This window comes from Ictidomys tridecemlineatus, unplaced genomic scaffold (assembly GCF_052094955.1).
Source record: "Ictidomys tridecemlineatus isolate mIctTri1 unplaced genomic scaffold, mIctTri1.hap1 Scaffold_51, whole genome shotgun sequence".
Lineage (NCBI taxonomy): Eukaryota > Metazoa > Chordata > Mammalia > Rodentia > Sciuridae > Ictidomys > Ictidomys tridecemlineatus.
The window spans coordinates 1016473-1038056 of record NW_027523338.1 but is presented as its reverse complement, the minus strand read 5'-3'; the positions used below and the strand labels follow the sequence as shown (position 1 = coordinate 1038056).

Here is a 21584-nt window from a genome sequence, read left to right as displayed (position 1 = left end):
TTGGCTCAAGGCCCCAGGGTGGGTAGGGCTGGGCTGGAAGACAGAGAAGAAACTGGTGGGAGGGGGACATCGCAGGAGCCACCTGTCTCCATCCCAAGGCAGGGGAAGCGAGAAAGACAAGGCTGTCTCTTGGGAACTCTCCATATCACTTTACAGGGTGTTCCTAGTTTCCTTATTCTCCACTTTAAGAGTCCTGAGGGTTTAATGACACTTTTAAGTGGCATATTCTATGGGGAAGGTCCCATTGGCTACAGGCCCAGCCTGTGTCATTTCCATTTCAGCCCTTTTCCCACAGCCAAGAAGGACGTGTACCCCAGGCCAGGAATCAAAGTTCGATGGCAACTGAACGTTCCTCTTATTATCCATCCTTTATCTTTCCTGCTGTAGTACCACACTCTCTTTCCTTCTGCCCTATCCCAAAATGGAAATGAAGTCCTCTTTTGTCCCTGAAGTGAACAAAGCTCAGGTTAGCAAATGAGCCTACTGTTCAGGAGGTAATCCTGGCACCCTGCCACTTGTCCTTCCCCACCACTTCCATCCCCAGTGTGTCTGTCCTGGGAACTGGCCTAGGCTGTGTGGATTGAAGAGAGGCCTGGGAGGAGGCAGATGGAGTGGGCCCGAGCATCTCAGAAGGAGGGGAAAGAAGTATGGAGAGGTGGGACTGGGGGGCCTTGGGCCAAGTCGGATAATAAACACAAACCCCCGGCTGATGGAGCCCAGAGTATCGATCTTTAATCACTTGGGGACATGCACATATGCTAATGAATTTCTCTCTGTTCCCACAAGGTCCCTCTAGAGCCATCCCCCTCTGGGCAGGAGGCCGAGCTGGCCGTTTCGGGGCTGGGGGCAGCTCTCTGCATCTTCCCAGCCTGTTCCTCCTACTCCCCTTTCTCCCTGGCAGCTGGCTGGGTCTTCCCGCTTGGTGGGGGCGGTGGAGGTCGGGGAAGGCTTGAGGACAGCTGTGTGCTCCAAGTGCCCTTAGACAATACTGTCCAACCCCTGTAGGCTTTGGGTCATTCATCTGTAAAAGGGGAAAATCACATCACACCTGCCTCATGGGTTTGAGGATGAAAGAGAAACATAGAAGAGAAGCACCTGACCTAAAACCCGGCACATACTAGGTGCTCAGTTTGTCCAATTTAGTCTCCTTCTCTGCTTGGAATGTGACCCAGAGAAAGGGGCCCAGGAACTCTTGGGCCTCAAGAATGAGTGATGCAAAATGGTCCCCTAGGTGGGGTCCTAGGTTCGATGCCCTGGGGGGGGTGGAGGGAAAGCCATTGAATGAACTTGATGAGGAATGAACAGCCTTCTGCTTGCACTGTTCATGTCACAATTCCCAGCACCACGTGCAGGGACTGCAGGAGTCCGCTAGCCCCAGAGGTGGCGGCTGTGTGGACTGACATGCCCCGCCTTAGTGTATCTTATTGCCTAAAGACAAAGGGCAGTTCCCCGGGCACAGTACCAGACTGCAGGGGGAGCCATCTGTGTCTCCAGATGGCCACAGCTGCCAAAACCCTGGCCATGGCTCTGCCTGCGCCCTCCCTGTCCCCTGCCCGCTGGCCGGCCACCTATGGTCCATGCAGACTCTGGCAATGGATGTGGAGATGCAGGGACTAGAGGGAGACGCTAAAGACAGTGGGAGAGTTTTTCTCAGAGAGCTGGCAGGTCAGCAGCGGGGAGACCCAAGGGGATCAACTAAAGGGCATAGTGCACTTAGGAAGGATACCCAAAGGGGCTAATCAGTGCTTCCTGTGGGACATGGACTCAGAGCCATAGCTCTAAGTTTCTGTGCATGACAGGCTATTTGATAATGATGCTGGAGTGGGGTTCCCTGCATAGGGTTCAAGTTATGCAGTGACTGCAACTTGTTTTCAAACCTATGGCTTAGAATCTTCCTCTGGTTCCTTTCTGCGGGGACATGCTAAGGTTGTATGATCGTAGAGACTTGCAGGAAAGTTCATCCTCTTACCTGACCTATATCCCATGTACCTTTTAGTTCTACCTGTGATCTCCATAGAAGCTAGACCAGTACTCAGCTTTGCGCCCTACCTGGTGACATGGAAGTGATGGTCAATGTACATGTATCCTTTCTCCTCTCCTGGCCTCAGTGTCTCTAACTGTACAATGGGAAGAATTAGATTCAACATATTCCAAACACTCTCCCATGTTTAAGTTCTTCTTGCAAGCCAGAGGAGGGCCAGTTTCAAAGACTGACCTTGGCACAGTTACAACAGAAAGATCTTCACAGAGGTGAGCTCAAAGAGGATGACCCTGTTGCCTGGAAGTACTGTGATGGTTGTCTGCAGCTTTGTGGATACTGACTAGCTGTGTGACCTTAGGGAAGTGTTTTGCCATCTCTGAGCTCAGTTTTGTCATCTATAATGAGCAGAGCTGGCAGTAATCCCTTACGAGATGTTGCCTCTATCATTATAAAGCTAAGTTCAGCAACTGGTTCTAAAATGGGGTGAGGCCAACTCAGTTCTGCTTGATCCCAGCCTCAGGGGCCCCGGCCTCTTCCTTTCCTGTAACTCTCCCTACAGGTGCCACACTCCAATGCTTGCATTCCCCGGGGTGTTGATGGATGGGACCCAGACCCACAGCATGGCTCTCTAGAGCAGTGTAGCTCAGCCTAGCCCTTCTCTGGCCAGAGGCCCCACCACGTCCCAGCTGGATGACAGCCTAGATGAGCCTCTACCCCAGGGTCAAGGGCTGCTGGAGGCAAGGCTGACCCACAAGGAGAAGGAGGAGCTGGTGGTCCCTGTGTGCCTCACACCTCCATTTCTGCCCATGGCTCTCTCCCATCAATGGACTGATGTCTTCCAGTTCTGGAAGCTGGGGACTCTAGGATCATGGAGCTGACAGCCCCAGTGTGCTGAGAACCTGCCTCCTGGTCTGGAGATGGCCTTCTTATTGTGTCCTTGCATGGACAATGTCAGAGAGGAAGCCAGCTCCTTAGTGTGGGGTCCCTTCTTAGGAGGGTTACACTGTCCTCATGACACTGGAAGTGAAGGTTTCAACACCCAGATTGGGGAGACAGGCAGAAACACCCTGTCCACAGCAACTGTCCTCCTCCTGCCTCTGTTCATGGAGATTTCGAGAACACCAGGCCTCAAAGACCGCATTCATGACAACAGCAGGAGTGAAGAAAAGGAGGCGAGAGAGCTGTGGGCACTGGCCAGGCCGTGACATTCCCACAGTGAGAACAGCTGACTTCCACGGGGCCTCCCCGTGGGCGAGGTTGTGGCATGCACCAGCTAAAGCAAGGCCACACACAGGGGCCAGGAACCGGAGGGCACCACTGTCTCTGTCTTATAGATGGAGAAACCAGGGGTCACAGGCGGACTCAGTGGCCCAAAGCCGGGCAGCCTGCAAGTGGCAAAATCTGGACTTGAACCTCGGATTGTCTGCCACCAAGGTTGATCCTCCCAGCTTGAGTGCTCCAGAGACTGCCTTGGATTGATTCCCACCTCTACCCTGGCAGCCTGACACCACTGCCCATGTGCCAAAACTGACAGAGGCATTGCAGGGCTTCTAGGCCCTCGAAGTTCACATCCCTGCCTTCAGGGTGAAGGAAGGGGCAAAGAAAAAATATGTGTTTTTTTTTTTTTTTTTGTACTGAGAATCAAACTCAGGAGCACTCAGCCACTGAGCCTCATCCCAAGCCCTTTTTAAATGTTATTTAGAGACAGGGTCTCACTAGGTTGCTTATAGCCTCACTGAGTTGCTGAGGCTGGCTTCAAACCTGCAATCCTCCTGCCTCAGGCTCCTGAGCCGCTGGGATTACAGGTGTGCACCACTGTGTCCGGCAGCATTTTTGTTCTTTATTTTTCAATTTTTTTGTTCTGTGTATGTCTGATCTTAGAATCAGGATTTTAGTTTCAAAAATGAATTGGGAAATGTTCTTACCTCTTCTATTTCCTGGAAAGGGTTGTATAGAACCAGTATTAGTTTTTTGTTTTGTTTTGTGTTTTGGTACCCAGGGGTGCTTAAGCACTAAGCCATACACAGCTCCACCTTTTTAAAATATTTTGTTTAGACAAAGAGTCTCTCTAAGGTGCTGAGGCTGGTCTCAAACTTGCTGTCCTCCTGCCTCAGCCTCCCGAGCTGCTGCAGGGATCACCAGCATGCACCACTGCGCCCGGCCACAGAGCAAAGAATATGTGGAGAAATGTTTGTGGTGGATGGCATATGGGAACACCAGGTTACAAAAGGGGGTGTCCAAAAGAAAAGAAATGAATGGCCTGCAGGTCTATGGGAAGAGAAATATAATTGAAAACCACCATCAGATTCCACCCTGCCCCTGTTCCAAGGGCCACCTTCAAAATGAGCAAAAGATGGCCAGTGCTGGGGAGGACGGGGAGAAAAGTGAGGGCTGGTGAGCTGTGGCTGGGAACATCCAAGGATGCAGTCACCCAGAAACAGCATGGAGGTTCCATAAACAAAAATACAATGACCAGGTGATCCAGCAAGCCTGCTTCTGGAGATTTCTCCAAACATATTGACACCCTAGATGTGGAAACAGAATCAATCTCTCTCTCTCTCTCTCTCTCTCTCTCTCTCTCTCTCTCTCTCTCTCTCTCTCTCTCTCTCTCATACACACATTCACAATGCAACATTATTTTATTCAACTTTAAAATAGATGGAAATCCTGTCACATGCTCCAACATGGGTGAACCTTGAGGACATAGTTTCACAAGCCACACACACAGTACAAATCCTGCAGGATCCCACTCACATGAGGAACGTGAAATAGTCAGATTCATAGAATCAGAGAACAGGATGGCTGCTGGGACTGGCAGAGAGGGAGAATGCAGAGCTGCTGTGTAATGGGTAGAGAGTTTCAGTCCTGCAAGATGGAGGATTTTAGCCAGGTGCAGTGACACATGCCTGTCATCCCAGCAGCTCTAGAGGCTGAGGCAGGAGGATCACAAGTTCAAAGCCAGCCTCAGCAACAGCCAGGCCCTAAGCAACTCAGTGACACCCTGTCTCTAAATAAAATACAAAATAGGGCTGGGGATGTGGCTCAGTGGTCAAGTGCCCCTGGGTTCCATCCGCAGTACAAAAAAAAAAAAAAGTTAAGCTGGGTGCATTGCCACATGCCTGTTATGACAGCTACTCCAGAGGCATGAGGAACACCAATCCAAGGTCAATATGGGCAACTTGGCACAGTCCTGTCTCAACATGAAAAGGTCTGGGGATGTGGCTCAATGGTAGTGCACTCTTGAGTACCCAGACCAATAAAAAGAATATAAAGTCACCAATGGCTTTCCCTGGTTAGTAGGACTCTGGATTCTATTTTCTTGTGTGTGGTTTTGTAATCTCTATAGAAAGTGTGCATTACTTTTAAAATTTCCTCTGTCCCTCAAAAAAAAAATGAAGAAACAAAAGAAAGCAACCAACCAAGAAAACTGGCAGATTCGGAGTGACACACGCAGAGGTTCTGTCCCAGCTGTAGCTCTCACTGGCTGTGTGACTGTGCACAAGTCACCCCGGGCCCTGAGACGCAGTGTTTGCACCTGCGTGCTGGGCACTGCACTACCATATGTCTTGGTCTTGGCTGCAGAACCAACTTTTCTTTTGGATCCTCAAGGGAGATGGAGAACCAAGGTGAAGGAGCCGGCACCCATCTAGAAACAAAGCCTCTGGGGACAAGCATGCTTTGAGTGGGGCCCCAGGCCAACCATAACTACCTTCTCCTGCCAAATGAAGACAAGGACGAGAGTGGGGCTGGATCTCTCTGTGGCCTCCGTTTCTGAACCTGGAAAGTAAGAGTGTTGGATCCTCTGTCCTGGGTCAGGAGCACTCAGGGACAGCTGCTGGGGTATCCTCCAGGCCTCCTTGGCAGCAGGACAACAGGACTTGGATTTAGCTGTCGGCTTCTCCCACCTGGCCCACTCTGCCAATCACCACCAACTCTAAACATCTTCCCTGATCCTGGTGACTGACGTCAGTTTGGCTAGGACAAGTGGTCAATCAGGGGGTGAAACCGTGCCCCACAGAAGCTAAGCCCTAAGCCTAGAAGAAGCCTCAGCTTGTCCAAAGGGGCTGCAGGTTCACTGGCAGCAGATCCCAACCCCTTTCCAGCAACCTTGAAAAAGCTTGCAAGCAGAACCAGGCACTCTGACTCTAGCTCGTAATCAGGCACTGGGGAGGCTAAGGCAGGAGGATCACATGTTTGAGGCCAGCCTCAGCATTTTAGTGCAACCCTTACTGACATCCTGTCTCAAAAAAAAAAAGAATTAAGGATGCAGTCTGATTGTAAAGCACCCATGGGTTCAATCTCCATTGTCCCATTCCCTGCAAAACATCCTGCAAGCAGAGGGGTAGGGACCTCTGCAATTGACCCTGCAGAGGCCTCTCCCTGTGCCAAACTACACGCTCTTCCACTTTAAACCTCTGTTTTCCTTCCAGCACCCTCTCCATCTTTCACTGCATTGGTCCGATGCAGCCCCATGTCCCAGGGGCTTCTCTTGACCAGGGAGTCTGACATTTTGGAGTGTTCAACATGCCACATCTAACTCCTCACACCACCTGGCCCTGCCCTGTGCAGTCCAGGCCTGCTTCCCAGAACTTGTGCTCCCGGCCTGCGCTGAGAGGCAGGCAAAAGGAATCATCATCATGGCTTTCTAACTCCATTGTCTCTTTGTTTTGTTTTGTCTTTTCTAAGAAATGGAACCCAGGGACACTTTGCCACTAAGCTACATCCCCTGCCCTTTTATTTTCTCATTTTGACACAGGCTGGAAGCCGGACTGGAATTCTTGATCCTCCTGCCTCCACCTCCCAAGTCACTGGGGTTACAGGTGAGCAGAGCTGTGCCGAGCTCAGCCTTTGGTTTATAGGAACATTCACACTCATGCTCACTCCCCATGGGACAAATGACTCACAGAGTTCCCATCTCTCCATCTCTCTGTCTCACACGTATCAGTATATTATCCTTCTCTTGCCTTGATCCCTTGCTCAGTCTCCCAACTCCCCCAGTCTCTGCTTGTCTTTACACCTCATGCCATTTTTTTCTCCCCACATCCACCCCCCATTTCTTGACTTTCTCTGTCTCTCAGTGGCTGGGGCTTCTTCTCTCTTGAGCTCTGGATCTGGCCTCCTCTCCAAGTTGCCCTCCCTTGCTCTTCGTGCTCCCTGTGAGGGCTGAGAATGACCCTCATCTTGCCTCTCCCTGGAGTGAGCAGGGATATCTGGAACATGCTCCAGTGACACTTTCGGGAATTTCAACCCATATCTGGGGGCCATGCTGAGCCACGACAGAATGGATGGTTGGCAGGTGGCTCCAGGCCTGGCTCTTTTGGGGAAATCCCCTTCCTGTTTTGCCAGATCCTTCCTGAATCTGGCCTTGGGAATAATTGTCCCAATTAAATCTTGAGGGAGGACAAAAATTGCTGTATATTTCTTGAGCTTCAGGAAGCCAAAAAAACTTGTGGCCCAGGACATACAACTAGGCAAATGGCAGATCCAAAGAAAGGGTCAAGTCTGCAGAGAAACACCCACTGCTTTGGACTGTCTGCACTCCAGCTGCATTGGGAACCCAGGTGCTCTGGGCCAAGGAACCCAGAGGGGTGTTGCATAAAGTAAGGACTCAGTCCACAGAGAATTACTCAAGTCCCACTTTAAGGAAGAACCTGGGAAAATGCAAGGACAGACTCTAATAGATGCTAATGTTTGGAAGAGTTGCCATTTGCAAAGTTGTCTCTCCTCCATCATTGCATTCACCCTTTTCCTGACAACCAATGTCAATAGTGATCCATCTCCTGCCCCTTGTGTGCTGGGGAGTGAATGGCAGGCAGGGGTTAGAGTTGGCTCATCTGACCCCTCATTCACAGTCTTCCCACATGTCTCTCTGGCATCAGGGCCCCTAGCAGCTCAGTCGCTCTGTGACCAGGAAAGTTGGTAAAGAGCACAGGACCAACATGAGGGCCTGCCCAGAGCCACCTCCCAGGGCAACACCTCTCTTCCAAACAGGTAGAGCACCATGGGCAGGGAAGAGACGTGTCCCCAGTTCTGAAAGTGGCCATCTTTCCTTCCAGGACCCAGACGCAGGGATTGGCTGGCCTAATGTGGGCACAGGGGCTTTTGTGAGGGAAGGGCAGAGGGGCTCCCCTCTGAGAGCAATGCTCGAGAGGAGAGAAGCTGGCATGACCCAGAGACACCTGGCCTTGCTTCCTGCCATCAACCCTTACATTGAACCCAGGGATGCTTAACCACTGAGCCACATCACCAGCCCTTTTATTTATTTATTTATTTATTGAGACAAGGTCTCACTAAATTGCTTAGGACCTTACTAACTTGCTGAGGCTAGCCTCCAGTTTTTGATTCTTTTGCTTCAGCCTCCTGAGTCACTGGGGTTACAAGTATGCACCCCACACCCAGATGAACTGGCTTATTAAGGAACATTACCTGTTTCCTATTTCTCTGCCCCGTATTATCTCAGTCCCATGAAGGCAAGGATTCTTTTTTCATTTGGGACAGTAAGTTTTGGAAGGTCCTAAAATTCACTGGGTCTGTCTCTGCATTGCTTCACACCTGTTATTGCATCATCAGCTAACTGACAGTGCTAATCAATCACATATACAGGATCATTTTTAAATCATGAAATATAATAAAATGCTCAGAAGCTAAAGATTTATATTTCAATTTATTTTTTCGGATTTCAATTTAATTAGCAATAAGCAGTATAATTTCAAGGTGCAAAATAAAAGCAAAGCAAATTACTCTTTAGTGAAGTTTTCCACTCCCATCCCCTTTTTCTTTGTATCTTTACAGGTTTAAATACCACATACCAATACAGCAAAATATTGCATTACACATACCTTGTTTTGTACCTTGCTTTTTTCTACCCAGTAGATCTTGGGGATTTTTCCATATTGGTACATAGGAAATTTCCTCATTCTTCTTCAAAGACCATGAAATCTAAATTTCAATTCAAATTCTATGAAGTCCTGGATTAGACTTTTCATCTCTTCCTGACTAGGACCCTTATGTGTTTGTTTCTTAAAGATCAGTTAAGATCTTTAATTGGCATATCAATTCAGACCTCCAAGAAACAAATACCAGGACAGATTTAGGAAGATAAGAGATTTACCAGGGGGAACACATGTGAAGGGCAGAACCCATAGAAAACATGGATAGATAGGGAAAGCCTCTGGGTCATAATACAGGTCTGAAACTGGTGAAAGGGAAAGAGAGAAGGAAGAATTGTGCCAAGGAGCCTCAGACTGCAATAGCCCTAAGAAAGTTTCAGCTAGTTCAATAGGGAGATCAGAAAGTATTACCCATCAGAGGAGGCATGAGCTGAGAAGGAGTGACCCAACTTCTGTTATCCCACTGTGCCGAGTTATTGGCTGAAAACAGCTTGGGTAGCCTGTGGCCTTGCCAAGAATACTGTGGGGGATCCAAACCTGCAGCAGCTTGAGACTGTTCATCAACCTCACTCCTTGCAGCAAATTCTCTTGGAGGAGGATCTCTAAATGGTGCATATCCATGACCACCACATGGTCCCCAAACCATTGCAAAGATCATCTCCACATATTTGGAAGCAGCTCCCGTGAGCCTCTCTTCCTGAAAAGAAGCTTTGAAAAGGGAAATTAACAGGCCAATAGCAGCCCCTGTTGCTGTAGTTGATTTTCAGGCTACAAATGGTTCTCATCTTCTCCCTCATCTCCATTCTAAATTCCTCTCACCCCCAAGTATGACATCAGCAGGTTCTGGTGGTTTCTCTGGTGGTGTGACCCAAACCTTCATTTCAGGAAAGAATGAACCCTTTGTACGTCACACCCTTCTCATATGTGTATCCATAGTAACAAGGAACCAGCAGAGAGCCAAGAAGCAATCTAGTGCATTAGTTGGGATCTGCACATACTCCCTTCTGTCCCCATCATATAAAAATCATCCTTGTCAGTATGGTGATTATTCTTTTCATCTGATGGTCTCTGGGCATAAGTCACTGAAGTCTGCCAGGCAGCAGACATAGGTTGTGGTTCAAATGAATTCCTGCTTTTTACTCTAAATTCTTCTCTAGGGAACCCAGAAAAGCCCAGTTGCCTCTGCTTGGCTGCAGGCAGGGTTTGGTGAGGCTTCTTCTGGGGCCCTGGCCCTGTATGAGCACTATGGGTTATCAGAAGTCTAGGTGGCCAGGTGGAGATGGGACTCTTGAAGATGTTGCCTTTTCGGGCACAGAAAAGATAAAAAAGCCTGAGTAAGTCACTGGATAAGACCAACTAGGTACTGATGCTTCCATCTCTTAGTTCCCTAGTGTACATATTCTTCCTATTAGAGATAATGTCATAGAGCAGTCTTATTTAGTGCATATATTGCACCCCAAAAGACGCAACTGCATCTTTGCAGATTATACCAGAAAACTGCAACTTTGCTGTACCTCTAAGGAGATCATTCTACCATTCCATGAGGTTAGCTCTTCATAGATAATACACATATGGGGTAATGTGGTATGTGATAGGATAAGGGGTGGGTCTCATGATCAGAGCCCACTCCAGCACATTCTTCACTATGAAGTGAGTCACCTGGTCAGACATTTGTTGTATGATATTCCATGTCTATGGATCTGGCACTCCATTAGCTCCTGGATTGTGGTGGCAGAGGCTGAGGCTCTGGACAGAAAAGCCAATCTATACCCAGAGTAGTTGTCTATCCCTAGTAAGGATGAACCACTTGCTCCTCCAGGCTGGAAGGAGCCCAATACAGTCAACCTGCCACCAAGTAGGTAACTAGTATCCTCATAGAATAGTCTCTGCTGCTGGCAGTTTAGATAGTCAGAGGCAGCAGCCACTAAACTGGCCTTGATAGGTGGGAGTCCTTGTTGCCCATGTTTAACCGGAACCTTTGTCACTGAGGCTGCTAAATTTATGTGTCCCTGGTTCCAGATGTGGGATGGCTGATGAAGAAGTTGACTAAAATCAAGTAGCACAACCCTGTAGTCTACTTGGGTTTTCAGTGCCTCCTCCATGAAGGCCATTAGCCTTCAGAACAGAACCCTTCACATTCTGTCTACTTCTATACTTTCATCCACATGCCTCTACCTGGACCTTTATGTCTCCATTCTTCCAGTTCTCTTCTTTAGAGGTCCCTGACATGATGACCAGGCTGTTGGTCATTGCTCAGAAATATACATATATTCAGACACTGGGCCATTTTTCCTTTCACATAAAATATATGTCATGGTTCACAGCTCACAGCTGTACCCATTGGAAAGATTTTCCCTGTCTACAGGCTTTCCCTGAGTGTGGGTGTAATGCAATCCCAACTCATTTCCAGCTAATTCATACCCCAAGCTTCTATCCAGAAACTATATATGGTCTTTCCTCTTTCTTTAGCTGGTTGTATAGAATCCCAATCTGCCCAGAGAGCTGGAATGCAACCCTGGTGGAGGACACGGAGGACTAGGCAACCTGTTCTTGGAATTCTTGTGCCCTCTGGTCCTGCCCAGTCTGGTCCTGGATGTACCATGTCTAACTTAGATTGCTTCAGATCTGTTCAACTTTGTCTTGGCAGGTTCAACATATCCAGTTTATAATGGGAAATATTGGACAAATAGCACTTGGTCTCATTGTCAAATATTTCTTTTCTTCCAAAGCCAAGTAACTTACCAAGAAGTATTTTTTTCCCCCGCGGGGCTGGGGATATAGCTCAGTTTGTAGAGTGCTTGCCTCACAGGCGTGAGGCCCTGGGTTCAATCCTCAACACCACAAAAAAAAAAAAACAAGAAAGAAAGACACTTAATTCTCTATTGCAGTTAATACTGTCTTGCTTTAGGTTCTCATAGACCTATGTTGTAGTTCTTCCACTGGGGCTTGCCATATCTTCACATGTCTTTCTTACCACTCAAACCTCCAACACCATAGTACCTGCTTGATCATACAGGACCTAAGAAGCAGGGATACTTGCATCACAGCTTGAACCTCTAAGCAAACCCTGTCCTTCTCTAAGCCTTCTCAAAGCTGGTAGCTTTTCTTCTGTCACCCAGCAATAAAGGCTGGAGCCGTTTTGAAGGGTGCCACATGTTGCTTCCAGAACCCAAGAACTTTACCAGGTGCTCTGCTTCCTTCTTTTTTTGGCACTTACGAGTCACAGGATGCAGTATTTGCCTCTTAAACTTGGGCGGGTATGTCCTGGGCAGAGCATGACCTCATGTGAGCACTGCTGCACAGCTGAAGTCACAGCAGCTGGACGCTGTTTGTCAGGCTCCATCTTCACTCCAGGTTCTCTGGAAGGGAGATCTAGTACCTCCATGACCTCCCCATGGAGGGTTCTAATGTCTCAGCAGGCTTTAAAAAGTGCTTGCCATGTGCAAGTAATAAGTGAAATGCAAGCGGTGACAAAAATGCTACAGCACGATGAAGGAAAGGAAGAGGAATGTAGGCTGAACATAGAATGCAATCAGTATCCAAAGAATCCCACAAGGGCTTTGAGATGTGCGTGCTGAGGTGCTATACAGACTGAGGCTGCAACACTCGGCACAAACAGAACACCCCCCCCCATCAGGTAGTTACAAGAAAGCCTTCACTACTGTTGGCAATTGTTTCAATTCCAGTTCCAGAGCTCTAAGAACCCCATCATTCCTCAATTATAATTTACATTTCTTTAACTGCCTAATAGTTAATTTTTTCCCTTTCCTTCACTATGAGTCACTTAGCTGATTTACTCCATAGCCATACTTTCAACAATATTGTGTCTTCCCTCTTTATTCAGCTGCCTTATGAAAAGGTTATCAGATTAATTTTCACAACTTTTAATATCTTAATACTGACATTCCCAAATATGCTATCTATTCCCTTGCCATCCCCCATTTGCGCTATTTCAAATACCGACTTGCCTTTCAGCCATATCTTCAGAACAAAGCACTGTGATTTTTAAATGCAGCATGAGGGAGATGAACTCATCGTATTGTCCCTCAGATACCAGGCACACCTTTTCCAGAGGGTCTCTTCTATTCTCACACTTTTATATGGGGTCCCCTCATTCCTTCCCTCCCTCGGGTGTCTCGGCTCAAGATCATCGCATAATGATGTCTGGAAGGATACGCCTTCATTATATCTAAAGGCTAAGCAATATGCCCATGATTCCCCCAAAATCAATCAACCATAGCAGTCCCTTGTAATTCTATTATTTTTTTCTTTTTAATCTCCTGTCTCTGTAGAGATAGAAAGAAAGAGCAAGGACTATGCCTTACTTCTGTGTCTCCCAACCTAAAATATGTATCATATATACACACATGTGTACACATACACACATACTTATACATTTTATGATTTTTTTCAGGTACTAGGTCTTCAAAGTAGATTTGCAGCCCAAACTGTATCCTCAAGTTCACTACTCTTTATTAAGTATCCCTTTAATCTGTCAATACTTTTTTAATTATTGGAACTTTCCTGAAACCCTCTGTAAATTTCATCACAAGACACGGATACTATGTAGGTCTACATGGAGCTTTCCCTACTAGGGAGAATAGGCAGAGAGCCACAGGGGACTAGTCATGGGAAGAAACCAAAGTACTACCCTTGAGATTTAAGTAAGGCTCAGCTGGTGTTTTATATAGGAATTAGACCATTTCTAAATTAGACTCTTGGCCTCTAAAGCAGGATTGCCTTGTTGTACCAGGCAACAAGTATCCAGCAATCACATAAAATTCTGGTACCATGAACCATCCTGGCTGTAACACTGTATGTAGCCTAGAATTAAGAAAGCTAGAAAGGGATACAAAAAAGAAAAATAGGAATGAAACACCTGAAGTGGTGGGAGAGGAAGAGGGAGAGAAGCAAGAGACAAAGATTTCACAGAAGCCTGAGAGATAAGCGCTCTCAAGTATGAAATTCATAGCTGCCACCAGCAGGATGGGAACGGATGAGACGTCACCGCATCTGTCAAATAGGAGGTCCCCAAAGGCTAGAGAAGCTTCACTAGACTAGCGATAACATAATGCAAATCAAGTGGTGGAAGAATCAGAGGGGGAGAAGTAAACACTGGAATGTAAAGAAGGTCTGCAGCTTCAAGACTAGACAAAGGACACAAGGACCAAGTGGGACCAAGAAATTAGAGCTATTTTAATATGGAGGACACAAAAGCACACTTGCTGGCTAGAAGGGAAGAAAAACAATAGGGCCAAGCAATCATGTACTGAAACCTGTGAAACTGTGAGCCCCAAACATAGAAGATGATTTTCTCAGGTAATCTGTCACACAGTGAAGAAAAGTTGATCAACATAGACATTAAGTTTTGAAAAGAAAGCAAGCAAGGGTGTTCCCTATATGTTTCCTCCTCTGTAAGGAAAAGATAAGGTCTCATGCTCAGTAAGAGGCCTGGGGCTTAGGGGGTCTCCAGGACAGTGTTAAACATCTGTAAGTTTAGGAAACTAAACATCTAGGAAAAGATCTCCCACGGAGGATGGAGGTGCTCAATGCTTGCAACCACAGTTTGCAGTGGCAACTGGTAAATGATGTACTTACCTCCGAAGGGCTTCCAAGGAGCAGGAGATGGAAAATGAATCTAACATGACTTACGTATGTACATATATGAATACACCACAGTGAATCTCCACAACACATACATCCACAAGACTGGGATCTTAATTAGAATAAGACACACTTCATGTTTTTACAAATATGTCAAAATTACTCTTCTATCATGTGAGGCAAGAGCTCTGTCACTGAGCTACAGCCTCAGTCCTACTTTACTGTCATGTATAACTAAAAAGGAAAAAATTAAAGGTTAGGGACTGGGAAGACAGATGCACCAGAAGGCCACTATGAAAAGGAAACTGAGTGCCAGGGGTGGTGTGGCAGAAGTGACTCATAAGAGCCTCCAAGCAGAGTAAGGAAGGGAAGAGCCAGGAGAGGAGCAAGGACATAAAAACAGTGGAGGCTTTGATAAGAGTCGATGGTGTTTGTTCAGTGGGAAAGACAAGAGAAGGCTGTCAAAGGGTGGAATTATAACCTTCCAATTCTCAGAACTGCCCTATGTCTGGGTCAAAGTAAGATCCAGGCTGGGTCTGGGAAGTGAACTTTAAAGCTGAAGGTCATGAAGCTGCAAAAGGCAGTGGTTCTGAAGTCAAGATGAAGCTGTCCAGGACAAGGCAAGGCAAGTGGACAAAGAATGAATCATAGAAGAACATGGGAGAATGGCCTAAAGAAGATGCTGATCAGAGTAGGGCACCAATGGCATGAGTGCATAGTTCAAGTGGCAAAAGGAGGTGCTACTGAGAAGGGAAAAAATGAGAGTTATTTATTTAGTATCTTATTATTATTTAGTTTTTGATCTCTAGTATTCAGTTGCCTACTTAACATCTCTTCAAGTGTATATTTCCGGGTTTTCTTTCTTCTTCTTCTTCTTCTTCTTCTTCTTTTTCTTCAGTACGGGGGAATCAAACCCAGGGCTTACATATGCTAGGCAAGCGCTCTACCACTGAGCTATAACCCCAGCCCTGGTGAATATTTTGGAATCATCCTCTACTAAAAAAATACATCTTCTCCAACCCCTGTAATTCCTCTTCTATCTTCATTTTGTTTTTAAAATTCTAGACAGGAGTATTGACATTTGCCCAGTCAGCTATTGGAAAAACCTAAGAAATAAAAGTCATCCTTACCACCCCTTCTCACTTCCCACCCAGGCTCCTCCTCCCTGCTCTTAAGGCTTGCAACATGCTCTCAGCCTCCATCCAATAGAATAAAAGACTAACAAAGAACCACCTGCAGGGTACATAGGCTCCTGGTTCAGGTTTGATCATTTACACTTTGAATAATCCAACGCACACAAATGTCCTAACCCCTTTGTCTTCTTATTTTCTCTTAGTTATTATGAGATATTTTTTGGAGTGGAGATTGAACCCAAGTGTGTTCTACTACTGAGCTACATCATCTTCAGCCCCTTTTTATTTATTTATTTATTTATTTATTTATTTATTTATTTATTTATTTATTTATTTATTTATTTTGGTACCAGGAATTGAACAGAGAGGTACTCAACCACCAAGTCACACCCCCAGCCCTAGTTTGTATTTTATTTAGAGAGAGGGGTCTCACTGAGTTGCTTAGCACCTCGCCATTGCTGCATGAGGCTTTGAACTCCAGATTTTCCCAAGCTGCTGGGATTACAAGCATGTGCCATGACACCTGGCTTATTTTTTGAGACAGGGTTTTCCAAAGTTGCTGAAGATGGCTTTGAACCTCTGATCCTCCTGCCTCAGCTTCCCAAAATGCTGGGATAATAGGTGTGAACCACTGCACCCAATATGAGACTTACATGAATTAATACATGTGAAGAACTTAGTATAATATCTGACAAACAGTTGCCTTTAAGAAGGGATTAAAGACCTAAAGCTGGACCTGGGGATATAGCTCAGTTGGTAGTAGTGCTTGCCTCATATGCATAAGGCCCTGGGTTCAAACCCCAACACCACAAAAAACAATCTGAAGATCACTAATTTTAGAATACTGTTTGTTCTTCTGATCTCATTCTGCCTGCAAAGCTTATGGCCATATTTCTTAATTATTGTATTTATTAAACATTAAATTTTAAATTCATTAAAAATTTCTTGAATTTTTATAAATGCTTAGATGATTACAAATAATCAACATATTTTTATTTGATTTTATAAATCAAGCTAGTAGTATTAATTTTGAATACATCAAGTGATTTCAACTGTATGTGTTTTATACTTTAATTCATCTCCTTAAGGTAATAAACACCTACAGATTATCTGCTTTGTAATTTTTTTATTAAAATTATCAATAATTAGTTCTAATATATAAATTAAAATCAAATTTTTCAATGTACCTTCATTTAAAAAATAAAACATCATTAAATTCTAAGCAAAACACCTTTCTCAACATTTTGTTAACTCCACGTATTTATACTCTAAGTGGCTCACCATTTGTTATAAAAGTTTTTAGAGTAAAAACATAACAGCTAGGTTTTAAGCATGGAGGAAAACAAACTGTTAGAGTGGTTGTTGGCCCCTGGGCTTTAATGACCTCCCCCATCCCACCTGTCACACCAACATTCACATTCTCTTTTTACTAATCTCTTCTTAAAGCTAAATTCAACTCCCCCTTATCCAGGGCAAAAGTTCAGCATGAGAGGGAAAATAAGGACATTACTAACCCTGAGTACTGAACTGCAGCGTTATTCTACTGCTACACAGTCTTTCTCAATGCTTCCTCTTCCTAGTTCTCATTGCCAATCTTCTACAAGCAAAGATATGGAACCTGAACACTAGGGTTAACAAATACACCTGTGTGACAGGAGAAACTTCATCTGTGGTGGTAGTAGGTGAATGGAAGCATGGCTTATATGGTTACTTTGCCAAAAATTGTTCAGGATACCAAAACTTTCCTTCATGAAGAAACTCAATGGCAGAGTCAGGTTAGAATTGAAATTTAATAGCACACATGCAGTGGAAGGTTCTCATTTTTAATTAAGGTTCCTTCCATGGGAAGAAACCAATGAATGACCAGGTCCATTATCCTACTGAAATCTCCATGCTCTACCCAGATGCGTGTGCAATGCCATCCTTTGCCCTTCTACCACAACTGGACGAGCTATCCATTCAGAAGCCAGAAACCTACTCTATGCCATGTATGCCAGAAGAATTCTCATTTCTGTGAGAACTAAAGAGAACCTACTAACACACATGAGTGGAGCCAAAAGCAAACAGGCAAAAAAGCAAAAGGGCAAAAGCTACTGTGAAGAAAGCCCATTCAAAAAGGGGAGGAAAAAGATGTATTAGCTTGAGCAACCACACTGTTTCTCCTATCAAACAGAACCTCAGAATAGATGGGAATGTGTCCAGCTCCCAATTCTGGTGTATGCCATAACAGGAAATAAAATTATGGCTCAGCTGCAAAGCTCTGGGCCCTCTTTTTCCCAGTGGCCTAAATCAATCCCCAGTCCAGGACAAGATGCTGAGCGAGATGCCTAATTATTTTAGGCCACTAGGGTAAGCACTATTCCTGGCAACTCTGCAGGCAGTGCCATGGATGAGGGTTTCTAATTCTCTTTGGTGATTTGGCTCAGTGTAAACTGAGATTTTTCTTTCAGTCTTTCAGACAGATAAGCAGGGAAGATCAGCTCCAGTCCTAAGAGAGACACAATCAAGGTCAATTTCAGTTCCTTTTCTGTGCAGGAAAGTCTACTTTTGCCCTGCTGGCTTCCCAACACCTGTCCTTACATTTTTTATCTGCTTATCAAATACCTAGTGAGAGGTATTTGGCAGACTGTGTTCTGGTCCTCCGACAAAAGCCTCTCAGTCTAAGGAATAACAAGAGTTGCCTGCAAGGCAGTTTTCCTGAGAGGCCAACCTAAGACCCTTGGCTGTGAATCTGAGTATTTTAAGGGTGAGGTTGAGATCAGTGTCTCCTTAAAAGAGGCAATACTGACTGCTTCAACTTGTCCAGTACCAAATCCCTAATTCTTGGCTGGGCACTGCTCTCACAGTATACCCAGTTATTATCTAACATTAAAAAAGCAAATCTAGTTATTTCTATTCAGAAAATAATGAAACCGTTTTAAAAGTTTTGGGGCTAGAGGGACAGCTCATTGGTAAAGCATTGCCTCATATACATGAGGCCCTGGAGTTCCAGCCCTACCCCCTACACACACTCACACCTCAAACACATACACACAGAAAGTTTAGAAGAGGTATCTAAAGTGAATTCAACAAGGCAGTGTTGTAGCTGGAAAGTGGATCAGCTGACACCTGTCCCTGGTTTTGTAGGTCACAGCTTCTTTGTTAGTTTAGAGCACTGTTTTACTTACCTTTCATCCTTGAAAACTTCTATTTACTTTCTTAAATCGAGCATACCAGTGGAGATGTGTCAAGTGTACATTTCAGGCACATATACAATACATACAGACTGAGTCTTCTGCCTGTTGGATACACAGCTCCAGGATCAAGGATTTCTAAGGTTGTGAAGAACAACAAATGAGGCATTAACGTAAGCAGGCTCTAATGGAAAAGAAAGCATCCTGTGCCCCTCCAAAGACAGCTTTAAAACCTCTTCTTTATTACAAATAAAAACTAACCAATTTATCCTGTGCTTTTTCAAACTGCACTGCTCTCCCTCAGTATCTTCATTAAAGAAACGCAAACACATGTGCTTTGAAATGGGTAGGTGTGAAAAAACATTCTGCACAATTATATCTAGGCTGCCTCAGATTTATATCACATGCATACAGATATTTGGAGGACATTAATTCACAATGACAGCTGAGCATGACAAATGCAACAGTACACAAGTTGGAATGCTAGAAAAAATGCAACTACAAACCCCATGCAGACAAACACATACAATGAGTTTTCCCTCATCACACACTTGGCCGCACTTACAAGGAGCTTAAGCACAATTGAAAAACCCCAAACACGGGCGGCTCCGGCGCCGCGAGCTGCCCCCACACAGGGAGCCGCGCCTTCATCTAGAGGCGTGATTGTCGCGCGTCCCCGGGTACAATTGCCCTCCCACCTGCATCCCACTGCGCGAACACATGCGCGCCCGCCCGCCAGGGAAGCGGCGGCTCTCGGGGGCTGGGGGCAGGGCCCCGTGGGGCGGGATCGCCGCGGGGCCCGGCCTCTGCGCCTGGAGAGGGGACTGGAGAGGGGACGGGGGGGGGGGCCGCGGGGCGGCGCCCGGCTCACGTGGGCGGGCGGGAGCAGCTGAAGGTCCGCTCGGGAGCCTGGGCTGTCCTCTCGCGCGAGGCGCTGGCCTGGCCGGCGGCGGAGAAGGAGGAGAAGGGCGGCTGTGGCGGCAGCGAAAGAGGAGGGGAGGACGGGGGCGGCATCGGACTGGAGCCAAGCAGCTGCGCTAGCTGCCCGAAGCGCAGTCGGGAGCTCGCCCGCCGGGCCCTCACCCCCGAGCTACACCCTGCGGTGCCTAGCTCTGCCCGTGTCCGTGCCCCCGGTGCCTAGCTCTGCCCGTGTCCGTGCCCCCGCGGGGAGCGCGCCGGGGCTGCCCCCCCAATGACGGGCGGAAGGTTCGACTTCGACGATGGCGGCACCTAACTGCGGCAGCTGGGAGGAGGGCAAGGCGCACGGGCATGGCATCTGCACGGGGCCCAAGGGCCAGGGCTTGTACTCGGGCTCCTGGTCCCACGGCTTCGAGGTGGTCGGAGGCTACACCTGGCCCAGCGGCAACACCTACCAGGGCTACTGGGCTCAGGGCAAGCGGCACGGGCACCCCCACTCGCTACGAGGGTACCTGGAGTAACGGGCTGCAGGACGGGTACGGCGTGGAGACCTACGGGGACAGAGGTGAGCGGCGTCGCGGGCGGCTCAGCTGCTCCAGGAGACGGTGCGGTGGGCATTGCCCAGGCTGCGGGGAAGCGGGGAGGACGCGAAGTGCACATGTCCAGAAACCCGCCAAAACACCTGGGGAAGCCTCCCTCTGGTGCGTGAGGGGTTAGTCTGACCCCCTTCTTGAAGCAGGTGATGTGTCCACACCCGGGGGAGTGAGGCGTGAATATACCTGGCGGGTGCCGACACTGCACTGACACCAGGAGGGAGCGCCGCCCGGGAAGGTTGGGCTGGAGAGAGGACGCTGTCACTTGAGCCCGTCTCATTAAGTTCCTGATCCCTCCCTCTCCTGGCCGGGTTTGAAATCACCACTCCCGTGGAGTTAGAGCGAAGGCCCTGAGCTTGTGAGGCTGCGAGTCTGTGCTAACGGCTCCTCGGATTGGTTTCACCTGGAGTCTCCTATTTCGCATTTGGTCCTCTAGTCGCCTAAAGATAGAAGCCAGAACCCCATAACTAGGATGTTGGGGAATTGAACCTTATTTAGGGTGCATTTGGGAACGTCCTGATCAAGGGAGCAAAGAGGCCACCTGATGCAGGTGGGATTCAAGTGGTGTATGTTTTTCTTTCTAGATTTCTTTTGCTTCCTTAAAAGTAATCTTTGCAGACCATTGGACAAATTAATGGGAAAATAGTTTAGAAATGGGCAGTGAAGTTTCCATTTAAAAAAAAAATTGAAAGATGTGTTCCTATAGCTGCAAAGTTAGCAACAATTTTGCTTCTCAGAATGTCATTACTAAAAACTGATTTGCATTAAGGTGTTGACCTAAATAGTATTCCTGACTGTGAATCAAAATCACCTTATTTTAATATTTAACAATATTTGGGAAAGAAATTTTGTATACAGTAGGACAGAAGTTCCTTTTTTAAATTGGGAAAAGTGTACATTATTGAAACAGGTGTCAAAAGTTGAATTTGTATGCAAAACTGAGAAAGATGAATGTCATGCATTGGCAAGGTACACTTTCTGATAATAAACATGATCATATTTAATTGAAAAGGATTGTGTGGAGGCGATCACCTTTTGGAATTAAGCCCCTCAGAGTTAAAGGATATTAAAGGGATCCAATTAAAAGTTTCTCCAGCCCACTGCAACTCCAGTTATGCCATTGCTTATATAAAAGCTTATACAATTTGTACACTTCACTTACTCAGAATACTTGGGCTGTGTTTCAAATGCAAAACAGCAGAATGGTAGGATTGGCTAAAAAGGACATCTTTTCATCCTACAGTATAAATAAAAGATATGGTTCTCATGGATTTAAAAAAAACAAAAAACTT

At 46.5% G+C, this 21584-nt stretch overlaps 1 pseudogene; it reads left to right on the top strand.

Annotated features, from left to right (window-relative positions):
* Nucleotides 1–19675: 19675 nt before the first annotated feature.
* Nucleotides 19676–21584, top strand: part of LOC144373847 (junctophilin-1-like) — a 71788-nt pseudogene continuing 69879 nt past the window's right edge.